Genomic DNA, 15471 nt, shown 5'->3' with positions numbered 1-15471 from the left:
GAGACATCTCACTTTCCCAAAACCAGCTGAACAAATTACTGTGTGCCTCTGACTGAGTAGCAGATTATAGAGACTGGAGCTGGCTCTCTGAGTGCAGCTGAACTGATGCTTGCTGTTCCGAGCCAACAAAACACTCGCGAGGTTGTCGTATTTTTGAGGGGGAGCTGAGCTCGCATGACTGCTGCTGGAGAGGAAGGGAGAATGGAGTAGATGGGAGGGGAAGGAAACCAGAATCTTCTGCTACAGGGTATCAGTGGGAAGGGATGAAAGCGCTGAGTCAGCATTATTGGCTTGGTCTCCTACTCCAGAAAGGTGAAACATATTTAGGCCAAACTGGTATTTGGCTACCATGTCCTTCCTTGCAGATAATACTCAAGTAAAAAACAAACTTGAATATTGCTATTATACTTTGCTCTTTTAAGAAAACAAATCTGTGACAAGATGCTGAGTGCTGATAGGTTAGAGGAGCAATTTTTCTGACACTGAGGAGAAATTCGTTTGGCTGAGTACATGGGGGACAGTGTGCTTATTCTTAATAAATTATCATCCTAATAATAATTGCTAAAACCTTTAAAACAATGTATTATGTACCAAATACAGGTGGTGAGCTCAGAAGTGCCCAGAAAGGGAGGAATATACAGATTGTATCCTGGAGTTTGCAGTCATTATAATTGAGAACACAAAGTGAAAGGATAGATGAGAGATTTGCAGTCTTCACTCTATAATATTGAATTACTCCAACTCAGAGCAGTGCTGCAGTCCACTGAAATCAGTAATTGCTCTGTCTGATTTCCTGGGATGGCACACAGGGGATGGCTGAAGGGGTGGAGACTTCTGCAGCTGCTGCTCACCTGGGTGGCAACCTGCCTCCTTGCTTGGCTCCTCACCTCTCACAGCTTTGACTCTGTATCAGTGTAACAGAGAATCCAGCCAGCTCTGCCTGGTGCTGGTGAGGGTCCAGGAATTTCACTGTCTAGGGGAAGAATGTTGTTATGTCTAACATTTAATACAGTGCTGGCATCGGGAGGCTGCTGGCAGATTTGTTTATTTGACAGCCTCTGCTAACTTGACTTTCTAAGGGTAAAAACCTGCATTCCTATCTGTAAAGGCTTCCATAGAAACAGATTGATTGGTTGCATCATTCAGTGATCACTTGGAACCAAAAGGGCTGATAAAGTGTGCCTGGCTGGGATCCCGGCTCCAGCTTACCACGGTCAGCATGGGTCTGACACAAACACCTGTTTCAGACCATTCCCGCGGGAGCCTCCCAAGGGAATGGTGTTCTGCATAGCGAGTGCTTTCTGTCTTTCAGAATTATACTGATTAAGCTTGAACCTTCATGGAATAAAAAATACCAGTAGCGTCCATAATTAGCTTTCGTATTATTTTTATATTACATGACAAGAAGTTCTTGTTTCTTCTAGCTGTGGAATGCAACTGGTTAAATTACATCTTAAAGTGAAGAAATACTTGCAAATATTGTTGATGAATCAGATGGTTTATAAGGCAGACCATTGTTTTAAGAGCAGCATGTGCTTGTTCAGTGGACACCCTCCTTGCCATTAAACATAACTGACACTGACGAAAAAAAAGGTATTCTGTCTTGAATTTGAGAAAGCATAAATATTTAAATCAAAGCAAAAACATGGCTATGATTTCAATAAAATGTTGGAAAAACAGCAAGAACTATCATATCTGGAATTGGAGCTTTATAAAACACCTTTAGTACAATAAATATTCATCCTATTTGTTGAAATGAACAACACGTGCTATGTCTGTATTAGGGCCAGCAAGGAGAGCTGTTGATCTTCGAGGTGACTGTTACCAAAATTTCTTAAGAAGTAGAGGGAAGTTCAACCCAGGAAGGACTGCTCCTCCAAATCTGATCATAAAAATATTACAAATTACTTTGTCAACAGGCACCAAGAAGGCAGAGCTGAAGCTTGGTGCTGGGAACATACACTAGGACAATGATGCCAGAGAGTAAGGTATAAAGAGCCAGAAAACAAGGACCAGTGCTGAGCAGAGGAAAACAGGGTCCAAGGCAAGAAATCAAAGCAGCAAGCTCCAGAAGTTCCTGAAAAGTATTTTTGGTAAATATCCTGCTGCTGTTCAACTGGTGATTTTGGAAGTGAAGAAGGAAGGCTTTACTGTCCCACTTGACCCCAGGCTGCTCAGGGACTCTTTGCAATATCCAAATTTGGCTGTCATCCATGTTGAAATGTATGAACCGTAAAAAATGATGAGTTCTATATTTTACAAGTTTGATGAACTGGAAGTGAATCTGATCTGTACATTGAGTTTGCTGCAGTGCTCAAGCCCAGTTTCCATGTAATAAAACTGTATGCAACTCCATGTATTTTTAGGTATATGAAAATACTTTGCAGATAAACATGTACACAAAGATAAACGCATATAGACAAAATCCTATGGAAAACATAAAACGTTCTATATATTACACGATTGGTCTACACTGAGCAGATGTTCAGAATATTCTGCTGTATTTGGGCTTTCTATGCTTAAAGGAAAATAATAATATTGAAGAATTTTAAACATTGGTCTCAGTTTCATCTCCTGAAGTTTTCTGGAACATTTAAAACTAGCTAGAATTTCATGCTTCCTATGCTAAACTTACGTTAGAACACAGACTAATGGAAATTTAGTTAATTTAAGCAAAGACTATGAGGATTTCTGTTATCTAAACAATATAAAGAGCTTCAAGTCTTAGGTATTTTGTTTCTGAGGCAGCTCCTATTAAGTGATTGTCACCCTTCTCATTAACAATAAGTACTTTTATTAGTTTAAGAATCTGAATCTGTTAAAACTTTCAAAATGAAAGCTGCTACTTGTGACTTGTAGCAGAAAGTAAAATAAACTTTGTAGCTTTTCGTGTCTAATACTACTGCACATTAGTCATCTAAAGTGATTTCTGCACAAAATACTGGGGATGATGAAGGCATCCACAAAAAAATCAGTATGCCTTTGAAAAGTGGTACAGCTCCTACCTATCATTCTACTTTTCCCCCTTTCTTTGAAGAATAATAACAGTAACTTTGCTGCTTATCAGCTTTAAGTGTTTGGACTCTAAACTGCTACTAACATCTGCTTCTTTGCAGGACACAATTTCTCAGCTTTTCCTCTCAATTTTATTGATTAACTATCAGATTTGTTGCAAAGGTGTATCCGTCTCATGTTTTTGTGGCATTGCTTGCTAGGTGAGTTTTGCTGTAGAATAACCAGCTGGACTGAAACAGACAGCTCAAAAGACAGATAAAGCACTGACTATGTTCATCACATCCCGTGGGGCATGAGGACTTTGAAAATGTAAATTGTCCCATTTTTTTATAGGGGAGTATTAGGATTTTTAGTATTTCATTTAGATTTAAACTGGAGATTCCTTTCTGTAAGTGCCCCAAGATACATTCAATTCAAAAAGTAAAAATCTTTTGATGTCAAGGGGTCCTGAGCTTTTATAATGCATATACTGAGAATATGATCATATTTTTTTTTCCCAAAAAGATATGAAAAGGTACACCAAGGTGAAGGAGGCAGTAATCTAAGATGTGTTGTCAAAAGCACTTATTTTCAATATAGTTAAGTTCCAATGAATGTGATTCACATTTGAATCCAGAGCAAAATTAAATCTATTTTTGGGTAGATGTTCAGAAGAATACCATGCTGAAACTGTTGAGAAATTTAGGCAAAATAATTGAATTATATCAGGTTGGAATTTGGACATTTGTTTAGACTAGTATTTTTCTTATCAAGAGTACCATTCAATTCCTAGTTCCTTTACTTCACAATTAAGTCCTCTGGTTGGGCTTTTGACCTAGTAATCATGATTCTATTGACTTCAAAGAGATGCAGCTCAGCACTTGAAGTTCATGCTACATAACTCATAATACCAATAAGCAGATAGTAAAAACATTTTTTAAATGCCCATCTCATAGCACATTTCAATTTAGAGAGCATCATGCAATTCTGTTGTCCATTCTCATTTCATTTGTGGGCAAGTTAGAGCTCACAGAAAATTAAATGCGTGCTCATGCATGGGTTTAGCCATAACAAAGCAGCAGTTGTGAAATATATCTAAAATTTCAAAAGGTAAGGTCTGAGATGAAGTTCAACTTGTTCCCCAAAAAGCAAGTATTCCTGATATGTTTTAGGCTGACATATTGAGTTCATTCAGGCTCCAATGTCCAAATCGGCAGAAGGAGTGGGGACCAAGCCCAGCCTAGGAAGTGATGCTAGGAGGGATGGTATGCCTGCCTACAAAGCCAGTGCTGACATTCATGCCTTGAGGTAACAAGGAAGGACTGAAATTTGTATAAAGGTACAATAATTCACTTATTTTCCTTAGTGTTTGTTATAGAAATGTACAAGTTCAAGCTGGAGACTTGGCACACTCCATGTTAGCAATATATAATAACAACTTCCACTATTGTTTTACAACAATAAACACTTCTGATAGTAAAAAGCCGTATTTTACCAAGAGATTCCATGCAGTCTGACTCCATAAATTGCAATATTTCTTGAGAGAAGTGTCACACACAGCATCCTGGTCATTGCTGCAACAAGTGTCTCCATAAAAGTCATGCAGGTCAGAGGAGTTAAAGTGAACACTCCTATTTATTTAGAAAAGGCTTCCCATCTAGTTCTTTGTGATTTAAGGAAAAAAAAAATCCAGAAATCATAGCTTATCTCTCATGTCATTAACAATCTGATTTTTCACACTATAAGAAAAATGAGTTGTGCCATTCACAGACAGCAAAGCTGATTTCCTTCCGCGGGACATGTCCTGGCTTTGGACTGTGTACTTACCACCCTAGTAGTACACCAGCAAAGAGTGCTGAAAATGTGGATAGGAAAAAGGGAAGAGCTGAGAAAGAGAAATAGAAGGCAAACAAACACTATTTTACTAAATAAATCTCAGAAAATTCTGTGATGAAGATGTGGGTTAAATGGTAGCTGGTCCTCATTTTAGCTCCTATTTGGAGACAAAAGTGGATTTTTAAAAAATTGTCCGTCATTATGATAATATTTATTTATTTTAATTTCCTTTTCCTTTCCAGAGCTAGCAGAGTTTTTCAGAGCTTTCCCTTGCCTTGTTACCTCATACAGCTGTCTCTTCGGGGCCTGCTTGTCCTCCTTCATTTACAATGTGTTCTTTGAGAAGATTGAATAAATGCAGCTTTGCACATCTTTACTTGTCCTCCTCCTAGAAGCAATTATATCCAAAAGCTTGGCAGCAGAAGTCCAAAGATAAATCACTTTGTTCACCAGGACTTCCTAGCAGTAGTTGCCTACTAATAGCCAAATAGATAAAGCCATTAATAGGCAAAATCTATATATTACCGGGTATTCAGGAAAATATTTTCATCAGAAATAGTACAGGCTGCATTTCACTGTAAAATGTCTTTGTTTTTCATGAAGCAGGGTCAACACTACAAACAACTGGTGTTCCACTTTCTAGTAAACACTTTTCTTTGGAATCAAAATCAGGGTTAAGTGGCTATTCTTATTAACCAGCTTCCTGCAGCATAACAGATTGGACACAAATGACATCAAACTCAGTATAACCAGGAAACTTGTGTCAAGAAAAAAATAACTCAGTTCTAAAATAACAGATATCACAACTTCATCACTGAAATGTCAAAATATTTGAACTAAGAAAATGTAAATATTAACAAATTGAACTAGCCTGCCAAATTGCAGTTTGTGAGTGTTCCAAGTAGGAAGACAGTGAGTTTCACCAAACAGCAGTCGCTAGAGTTAAGGACATCTTTGGGGTTTTTTGTAAATTAGTTTCTTTTGAAATCACGGTTGTATGCTATGTGTCAATTTCTGATTGTATTCAATTTCTGATTGTATTTCATTTCACTTAAGCACTAGGAAAACTTCTGCAGCATTTATACACATGGAAATTAATTTATAAATAACTGTTCTTGATCAGTTTCCCATGTAGATGCTGCTACATGAAATAAATGTGTCTAGTTTTGAATGTGGTAGCTATTGTACCCACTGTACATGTGCTGCTCTAGTCCAAATTAACTTTCTGGGTAGACAAAAATCTACGTTCTAATTTATAACACTTAAAAGTAAAAATGATGTCAAAATCACAAGGTTTGAAGGGGGTGGTAATGTATTAGACCAAGAGATGGAGTCAGACGAAACAGAAAGTCTTTCAGGCATGCATAGCCTTCACATCCCAGACGCCTGAAAACTTTCCTATATTTGCTCTCAGTAGAAATTTTATATTGCTTTTCACCTTAAAATGACAGATACGGGACCATTGCTACATATAAAAACAGTTCCTTCTGCCCTTAATAATGAAAATATATATCCGTGTTAGAAGACAATGGTGTTCATTAAATGTTAATTGTCCTTTTTTTCTTGTAAATTATGTTTCATTTCCTACACAACAAGCTTGTACCTTTTTATAGGCTAAGAAAATAGTGTGTGCTTAAAAACATGCTTGCTTTTATGGTTCAAAAACTCTGATGTTCAGGCTTTGAAACTTTTAAATGGGTTACTTGACCATGGTTAGTTATTTTTTTCCTTTTACTGTACCTGCAAGAGCAATGACAAAACAATGACTTTCAGAGCAGGGGATATAAACCAGATTTGAATGCTTAGCATTTTACTTTAGGCAGCTGGCTCACCCAGTCATATTTAAATACAATAAAGAAATTCTTGAAATACTTTGAAAGTTTATATTTCAGGAGAAAGGCGAAATAAGAATTCCCGTGAAAACAAAGACAAAATAGCATTGCTCATATCTGGACATTTTATCTCCACCCTGCTTCATTTTGCTTTTACCACTGCAGAAAGAAATATATCTTAGAAAAGTTCTTACTCCTTCAGCACGACATTTGCCCACTAACCAGAATAATGTGGTGGGCTTTGTCCATATTTCTGTAGGCATTAGAAAATACCAGTTTGGGCAGAAAAGCCAGAACCAACACTGTATGTCACAACATTCACAATTCAGCCTTGCTCAAAACTTTTTACCGAATAGACACAAATCACACTTATAAGAAATATCTCTGTTCAGTGCTTGTTTAGACGGTTTATTATTTTTTCTACTGTTTTTTTTTAAAATAAACATTTATTAGCTATCTGATATTAGTATTCATGATATGTAATTCATCTAAAAATCTTCAAGGTAGAAGAATAAGAGAATAGGCGTTGAGAAATAATAGCACTTCAGGCATCCTGTTCTCACCAATGTAATAATACATCCTCTTGCAGCACAGCTGTTGTCACAGTCCCATGTCTATGCAGCTTCCATCTGCCCTTGGGCAGAGCTCCCACAGAATGTAGGGGCTTGTGGGAGGGTGGAGAGTTACAGAACATCTCTGTGACTCCAGCTCCAAGTGCCAATGCTCAAACGTGGCTCCAAATTCGATACTTTACTTTATAAAGTAATCTGAATAGATAACTATGTTCCATACAAATGGGAGGTCAGTTGATGAGCATCATGCTGTTTCTGAGAACCCACTCTGTGACCCCAGTCAATGCAGAAAGTAATGATTTTCTGGTCTCATTTAGTGGAGAAGCGGCCACACACCACTCTGCTCAGAACCTGTTTCTTTGGAAGCAGCGAGGAGTGTTAAATGAGCTGGGGATTAAAGAAATAGAACGGAAGACAGTATGCAGATCATTAAGACTTCTACTTCGTCACTGTATCTTAGATCTGGACCAGTTGCCTACAGTTCATTTCCAATTGAAAAAAGATATTAGAACTGGAAGGCATCCCTTTTCTGCAGAGATCAAGGTTTACCTGCAAGACAAGTATTTATTTCACGTTCATATTTGTGATTTAAAGTGCCCTAGAAATAACATGCTTAAAACTCTGTACTGTCCTGTAAAGAAAAAAACACAGAAGAGGAGCCTTTCAGGAACACTGATCTGCCAAGATTATAAATGAAATTATATGGCATTATTTAATAGCTACTGTCCAGAAGATTTTTAGAAGCCATATATCATGGTTGCAGCATCAAAAACTCTGGAATGGAAACAAAATTTGCATTGTGTTTTCATCCTATCTCCAATTGCTTTACTCCATTGGTGCTGTTTCTTGACAGCGCTGTGAAAGTAATGTAGATATTTTGCCAGTGAGACTCAGAAGCATCATACTGTGTTCAAACTTCAGCCAGTATGCAAGAAACATCCATCCTTCCTCCTGCCTCCCTGTCCTCCCTTCCTGTAGCAAAAGTTGATTAAGAGCTAACCACTGGAATATAGCCCTAGAGACTTTGTACCTTAATATTTGAACTGGAAAGGACTTATTCCACCCACTACAGCCTGCCAAAGGCAGGATACATCTTTAGTACATCTAACGTGATAATTCAATTGTGTTTTAAATAGCCAAATGAAAAAGTTTCTTGTACATGTCTTGAGAGACTATTCCGCGATTTAGCAAGAGTATTTTCCTCTGATTTTAATTCTGTGTTTTCCAGCTGGTGAGCAGATTTAAGCCTCTTAAATGTTTTATCCAAGCCAAACATCTAAGCTTTTCTGCAAGCCAGTGGATTACCATCCTGAAACTGATATTGAAGATAGATGAGATGAATTGATTTCTACAAATGATTTTTGATCTGCGCTGATTATGGTGTGAGCTCAAGGGGGTGGACTGAACTGCAAAACAGACTTGGAGAGACCTGAGAGAAGAGAGTCACACTAAAGCAGACTGGTCCTTCCTCCCATGGTCCTGGACCCAAGTGACTCTGCCATGCTGAAGGAAGTGACTCTGCCATGCTGAAGGTTTCTCTCTTGGGGGAACATACTGGCTTCATGGGAGTTAATTGTTATAGTTACTATTACCTTATTCTGGTTTTTAGTTTCTCTGGTTTTCCACTGACCTTACTTGACAATGTAATCATGTTTGGTAACATAGATTTATGGAAATAAGCTGAAGTGACCATTTTGATCTTCTAATAGGATTTTATCTGTAATACAGGCCATAGAAAGTTCTGAATTAATTTCCATTTTAGTGAAACTGTTTGCTAGTTCGTTATTAGTTCTTTATTTCATGCCACCTGTATGGAAGAAAATAAGTATCGTGTTGTATGTTTAGGTTAATGGTGTAGATCACAGGCAAGTGAAATTCAGGAATGAAATGCCTGTCCAGCTGCAATTAGACAGAGTTTTGCCATTGACTTCGTTGTCACAATCTTTCTGAGCTTTCTGAGCTTTCCATAGATTCTTCCATTAGAATTTCTTCATATTAGCAGAAATCTGAGAAGTTGTCACTGAAATTAAAACAAATTCCTGAGTGGCTGTGAAGAGCTTGCTGGATCATGGGGACAAGTTGTCCACAGCAATTGTGGAATCTCCTCCACCCTTGTAGATATTCAGGATTTGACCAGAGATGGCCCTGAGCAACCTCCTGTAACTTTGAAGTTGGCCTTAATTTGAGCAGGAGGTTGGACCAGGTAACCTCCAGATGTCACCTCTGGTGTCCTATGATTCTGCAATTCTACTTTTCCATTTCTATCAGTGATTTCTACAATGAAATCTGCTACATTTCTGCTTTCATTGTCTTTAGATCCTGCGGTTACACAGGACTGATAACCTGGAGAAGAGCTGCAGCATGTGAAGGTCTTGCAGTGTCTCATAGGTCAGATGTGGGAGATTTAACACAATGTTGTCCTAGAAGCAGTTACTTTTGGGTAAAAGCTCCAGTAAGACCAGCTTTTTTTGTTTATTATTGGCATATGATGTTAGAAAGACTTAAATTCAGCAGTGAGGGCAAGGCTATCATTTGCTGCCTCATGATATTCCCAGACAGAAAAAAAGATAGTCTTGTGAATGTCTGTGGTGATCTGTTCCCATGATTAACAGGGATGTAAAAAGTAGAGGCGCCTCCCTGACATTTCAAAAGCAGAAATACTTTCCTGATCTCCAATGATGAGAAAGTACAAAGAAATCAGAAGTTCGTGGTAACATAAAAGAGATTTAAATTAAATTTCCCAAATTTAGAAGTAAAATGGAGCGAAGCTGTGGTTCATTAAATGAGTGGAGAGGTTTTTTGGTCAGCCATTTCCTGAGACATTCAGGACCAATGCAGAGTCCTCCAAAAGTGTGCTTCAGCCATGTTTTCACAGCTCTCGGAGAAAAAGGAGCTCAGGACCACTCCAAAAATACCTAGTTATGAAATAGTGAACTTTGAGAAGTGACTGTTAAGCAAAGAAAATCCCCATGGTATGTTTCCACACCCCCACCATCCTCAGTTTTGAGTTTTCTGCGCTTTACATTTACATTTTTCAGTGCTGCAAAAACCTTTCTTGTATTTTTTCCCTTTGAGTCTTCCCAGTGTTTTGCCAGGCCTGTTCACCTGCTCTGGTGGCCCTCATGTATTTTCATGAAGCCTCCTGCTAGAGCAAGTGGAACTAATTAGCCAACAACCGATATAAAAACCTGACTGGTTCTTCTACCTAAAAGTAGATGTATGTAGTGAAATGTATGGAAGAATATAAATTATGTCAATTAAACTGTCAGATGGTCGAAAGTATGTTTGGTTTTTTTTTTTTTTCCCAGGCTGCCGTGAGGGTATTCATGACCCTGGATGCTGGAAATCAAGTTTCAGAATATTAACTTGCTTAGAAACTATTTTGTGACAGTGGACAAATATTTGTTACATGCCCAGGAATGGAATCTGAGACAGTATTGCTGTGTCTCAGCTCGTCATGTAACATCTTGGAAAGACAGAAGAAAATCATCTCTACTGTCATCACACGAAGAAAACTGTGAAGATGTGCTCCTGCTGTTAGTCTTTTAAAGAAAGAAAATGCTCTTACATTCCCTTTTAGACCTTCTCTGATCTTAGGAGAGAGCCAGAAATCACTTCCCAGTAGAAATAACTGCAGAGGAAAGGTAACCTTGAGAGAGGTTTGTTTGTTCAGCTTTAAAATAAATTTTTGCTCCTTTCCTCCCAGTCATAAGGAATGGTTGAGCAGGGTTTTTTTCTCCCCTGGGAACATAACTGATGATAGTTCACAGCAAATGTTTTTCATATGCAAAGGTCCTAAAGGTTTCACCAGGATGAAGGGCAGAGCTACTAATCAGATTTATGTGGGTGGGCTATTTTACCTTCTGAGGAGCCTTGATGAAATCAGTCGAGATTTCCATATATTTCTGCACTTCAGTAGTCTGTGAGTCTCAGGATCAAGTACTAGGTAGGCATTATGTACCACAGGGATATCTACAGCTTTGCAATCCTGCATATAAGAGTACGTATATAACGTAGTACTAGAAAGTAGTCTTCTCTGCGTGGAAACGAATGATCATTGAGACCAAGACACAAAGTAAAAATGAAAATACTCCTCACCAGAAATAATGCAAACATTGATATAATGCAATCTGTTACTAAATTATCAGTATAATTTACCTGAATGTCTTTTTTATGGCTGCATGTATTGACAGGGGCTTGTTTTTCAAGTTATTAGAAGATCCTACATGGAATAAGATATGTGAGATGCAGCTTGCTGTAGAAAAAGCCACTGTTGACTTTACTGGCCTAAGGATCAATTCTTAAGAATGTTTATGACCCTGTATCAGCTGCTTCCTAAAAGTCTACCTATACTGTCTTAAAGTGTGAGCGCAGGCCTGTGACTGAGCCTTATTGCTTTCAGGAACTAATACTGGACAAACGATGTTCACTGGAACTGACTCTCCATAGGGGCACACTCAAATCTGCAAGTGGCCATGCGTGTCTCCCAAAGTCTTCTGTCATGATCCCATGATGTTGTGAGCCAACATCTGGCAGTTAGCTTGGCCAGATTCCTTCCTGGCAGGGTCTGAAATGTCGTGAAGGACAGATAGATGGAGGACAGATAGCAAATGGGATGCAGAAAGCACGTTTTTTTTCTTCTCTTTTGGAACTCTGCTGTTTAAGACTGTGTCAACATAGCCTCTGAGCATTTTCTGGCTTCTCTTCATTAATTTGATGCCTCACTGTTAATTGTCACTGTATTTCTGTCTGCTATCCTCATTCCTGACACCTCAGGTGGTTGCTTTCACAAGTGAATGTTACAGTTTTCGTTATGAGTCATTGGGCTAAAATTCTGCAGTCAGTTGCAATTGCATTGGGTTGTTATCAATGGTGATGAAAGCATTGCAGCCTTAAAAATCAACTCTGACTCCAGGTATTGCAAACCTTCCATCTGTGGCAGGACAGAGCTGGTTATGTGCATGATGCAATAGAGTGCAGGTCTCAAGGTCAAAATGATAATGTACCCATGAAATTTAACATATCATGAGAACAAGTCATGGGACAGAAGCAGGTCATGGAGCTTCTTTATAGCCTTTATATAGTACATAAATAGATCTTATATATATCGCCATTGTACATCCTGCACATTTTTTTCATATAGAAAGATTATACTTTATATATATATAAAATTGCAAACCTTTAAATTAACTTCATAATCTCTGTATTTATGAATTAGATTGCTTATTTTGGTTTCTTCTAATAATCTGGAAGTGTGTCCTTTAATAATATGGCTTCACTCTTAATGAGTGCATTCATCCTAAGCTCACGCCAAAAAAAGCATTGTACTACAGTGCTCTATCATGTATTACATTCATTATCTGACTGAAAGGCTGCACTCCTCCACACAATTACACTAAGGTGGAGCATAAAAATGCGTAAATGTGTGTACTTGTAATAGGAATGTACTTTGAGGGTTAGATCTCTTTAAACAAAGACAGGAACTATCTAATTTTTTTTTGCCAAATCTTGATCTCTCCTTAAAATGGATCAACATTTATCAGAGCATATCCGTGGCAGCTATCATAATAAATATTATCTTAAAACACTGTGGCAGTCTTCAAGGTCCACTCAAAATCTGCATAACAGATTAAGCAGCAGGAGACAACAATGGGCAACAATGGTTAATTATAAGACAAAGTAGTTAGAATTATCCAGTAAAAGAAGTAATAATATTACAAATCAACTGCAAATGTTCAGTGCATTTTTAAAATATAGAAAATAAATTAGAAAGGCACATTTTGGCTTGTTTTGCTATTCTGAACATTTGTAGTTGATTTCTGTGTTGAGGGTTTTTTTTATTTAATTGAATAGAATCTGTGTTCTCCTAGGGATGTCTAATGTCTTGGCAAAGGCACAAAGGTCTGCGAGGCAGGAAGACTGAAGAACTGACACTGGAGTTTGATGTTTGCACATGTATGTTGAAAAATGCAGTGACTGGAAACCGTGTGTGTCATGGGATGCCCGTCACGTTCTACAGATGAAGCAAAGACTTTTCTTGAAGTCCAGCACCAGGGAAATAAGCCTTTGAGGTCCAGGTGCAAAGACATCAGCAATAATGAAGTCAGAGAGCAGTTACAGACTCTAAAGAGGTATTTCTCCAACTAAACTTAGTAGCTGTGCATAAGCTGAAGGAAAGATTTTTTGTTGTTGTTGTTTGCAATTGCCCCGAGTATTCAATTACCAGTCTGCAGGTCTGTAAAAGGCTTTTGATCAAATCTTTCAAACATCTCATAGAAAGGCAACTATGTTCATAGCTAAAACTGAGTAAGCTCTATTTGGCTAAGTTCTGTCCTAATTGACTGCTAAGGTGCTAGTAAGGCTTCTTATGATGTATGTTCAATGAAAGAATTCAATATACCTCCCATGGGCCACACTTATACTACTAAGTTGCACAGCACCTGGAAGGATTTCTGTTTATTGAAATTAGCTCTGCTTTTGGAGTAGGAATTTTTGTTAGTATGGATGAGGATCCTCCTGTGCTGATTGGCCTGACTGGCAGAGAAAGGTCCAAGGAACATTTGATTCACTAATTCCAATGTTGCAGTAGTCTTCAATGAGAAAAAAAAATCTATATTACTTCACGTTGAGGACAAACCAGTACTCATTCTAGGCTGAAACTAAACTGTTGTCAGCAAACTGGTGGTAGAATCCATTCTGATATAAAAACCAAGATCGATTTGCATCTATTTTATCATCCTTCACTATTCAGTAACTATTCCCATGGTACATTTATCAGCGGAATATGGAAGCTATGGTCTTATCACAAGTCACAAGACTTTGCCCATGACACCTGTAGCCCTTGGGAGGATGTCAGTTGTGTGACACCTCACAAACCCCAGCAGCAGACAGCATTTGGGGTTTCTGGGTATCCCCAGTGATACAGGCCATTGGAGTAATGGATTCCTGCTCCAGCTTTGCTCCTCACATGCCGCGACAACAAAAGGTTGTCTTTTTAGGGCTGAATTGGACTTGCGTGACTTGGATGAGAACTGGACAGTGTGTTGTGAATTTGTTGAAGTGTGCTTAGAGACATGTTGGCACGTCGAGCTGTTAAATGAAAAATGTGTTTTACTGCTGTGCTGTAGGGGAGCCTTAGAGAAGAGCAGTCAATCTCAATTATTGTGAAAAGAATCTGGCCATGTGTATACTGAAAAAGATTTGCTTTCTGCCATCAAAGTTGTCCCCAGCTGGATATTGTTAATAAATAATTGTCTGGTTTTACTTACTGCCCTTAAGTTCAAAATATTCACGTTTTATGAGTAGTCAAACAAAGCAAAGAGTAGTAAGATTGGAAGATCTGAGTTACTGTAACTGGATATCACAAGTCATTGTATATAACCTGACGATGCAGAAGATGATTACTATGGTCATACATAAGAGGTTAAAGTTCTCTAGCTGCTGCCTGCACCAGAGGGGCCTCTCTTTAAAGTCTTCTTCAAAGGTCCTGGTTTTAGAAGTTGACACTCGGATCTTTATGTTTCTTTTCTTAAAATTATTCTTGATATAACACAAAGATCTATTTGTTAATCTCTTTGTTATTTAGAAGCCCATGATCTTCATGCAAAAACTCTGCTGTGTTTTACTTCATTGTATTTTATTTAGGTGAATCTGGTTTAGCAGGGGGGTTTGTACTAGGTGAACTCCAGAGTACTCTTCCAGCCTCTATCAGTTCTGTGGTTCTGTGATTCTGTTTCACAGCACACCTAATCTGTGTTTCCTTTAACCAGAATAAAATCTAATCAGGAAAACGGAAGTAATACAATTAGTGTTGGTCCACTTCATTGCAGTTCACACTTACAAACATACATTGTATTTATTTTCAAGAACCTGCTTGTTGTGGAAACTGTTTTCATCACAGTTAGGATATCCAAAGATGCCTAAAGGACTTTGATACTAAAATCCCCTTTGCTGTTCTCCATTTGCTTCTGCTTACTGCAGAAGTTTGCCAGTGGAGAAAAGTCTGGGAAGTGTTTAACAGAGGGTTCACCTCAGAAATGTTACGCTCATTTTTGTCTGCTCTTAGATTCCAGGGGTTCAGGATATGGAATGAATTTGCGCCTGGTTGATGTTTTCAAGGTTTTATTCTGAAAGTCTTGAGTACTTCCTCCCTTCTTAATATGCTAAGACTTTCTTTTTGGGGAGCTGGCTTTCTAGACAGCTATTTAAAATCACTTATAAGGGTCATGTTGAATCTA

The sequence above is a fragment of the Cuculus canorus genome, chromosome 3 (genome assembly GCF_017976375.1).
Source record: "Cuculus canorus isolate bCucCan1 chromosome 3, bCucCan1.pri, whole genome shotgun sequence".
Lineage (NCBI taxonomy): Eukaryota > Metazoa > Chordata > Aves > Cuculiformes > Cuculidae > Cuculus > Cuculus canorus.
Note: the sequence above shows the minus strand (reverse complement) of the source record.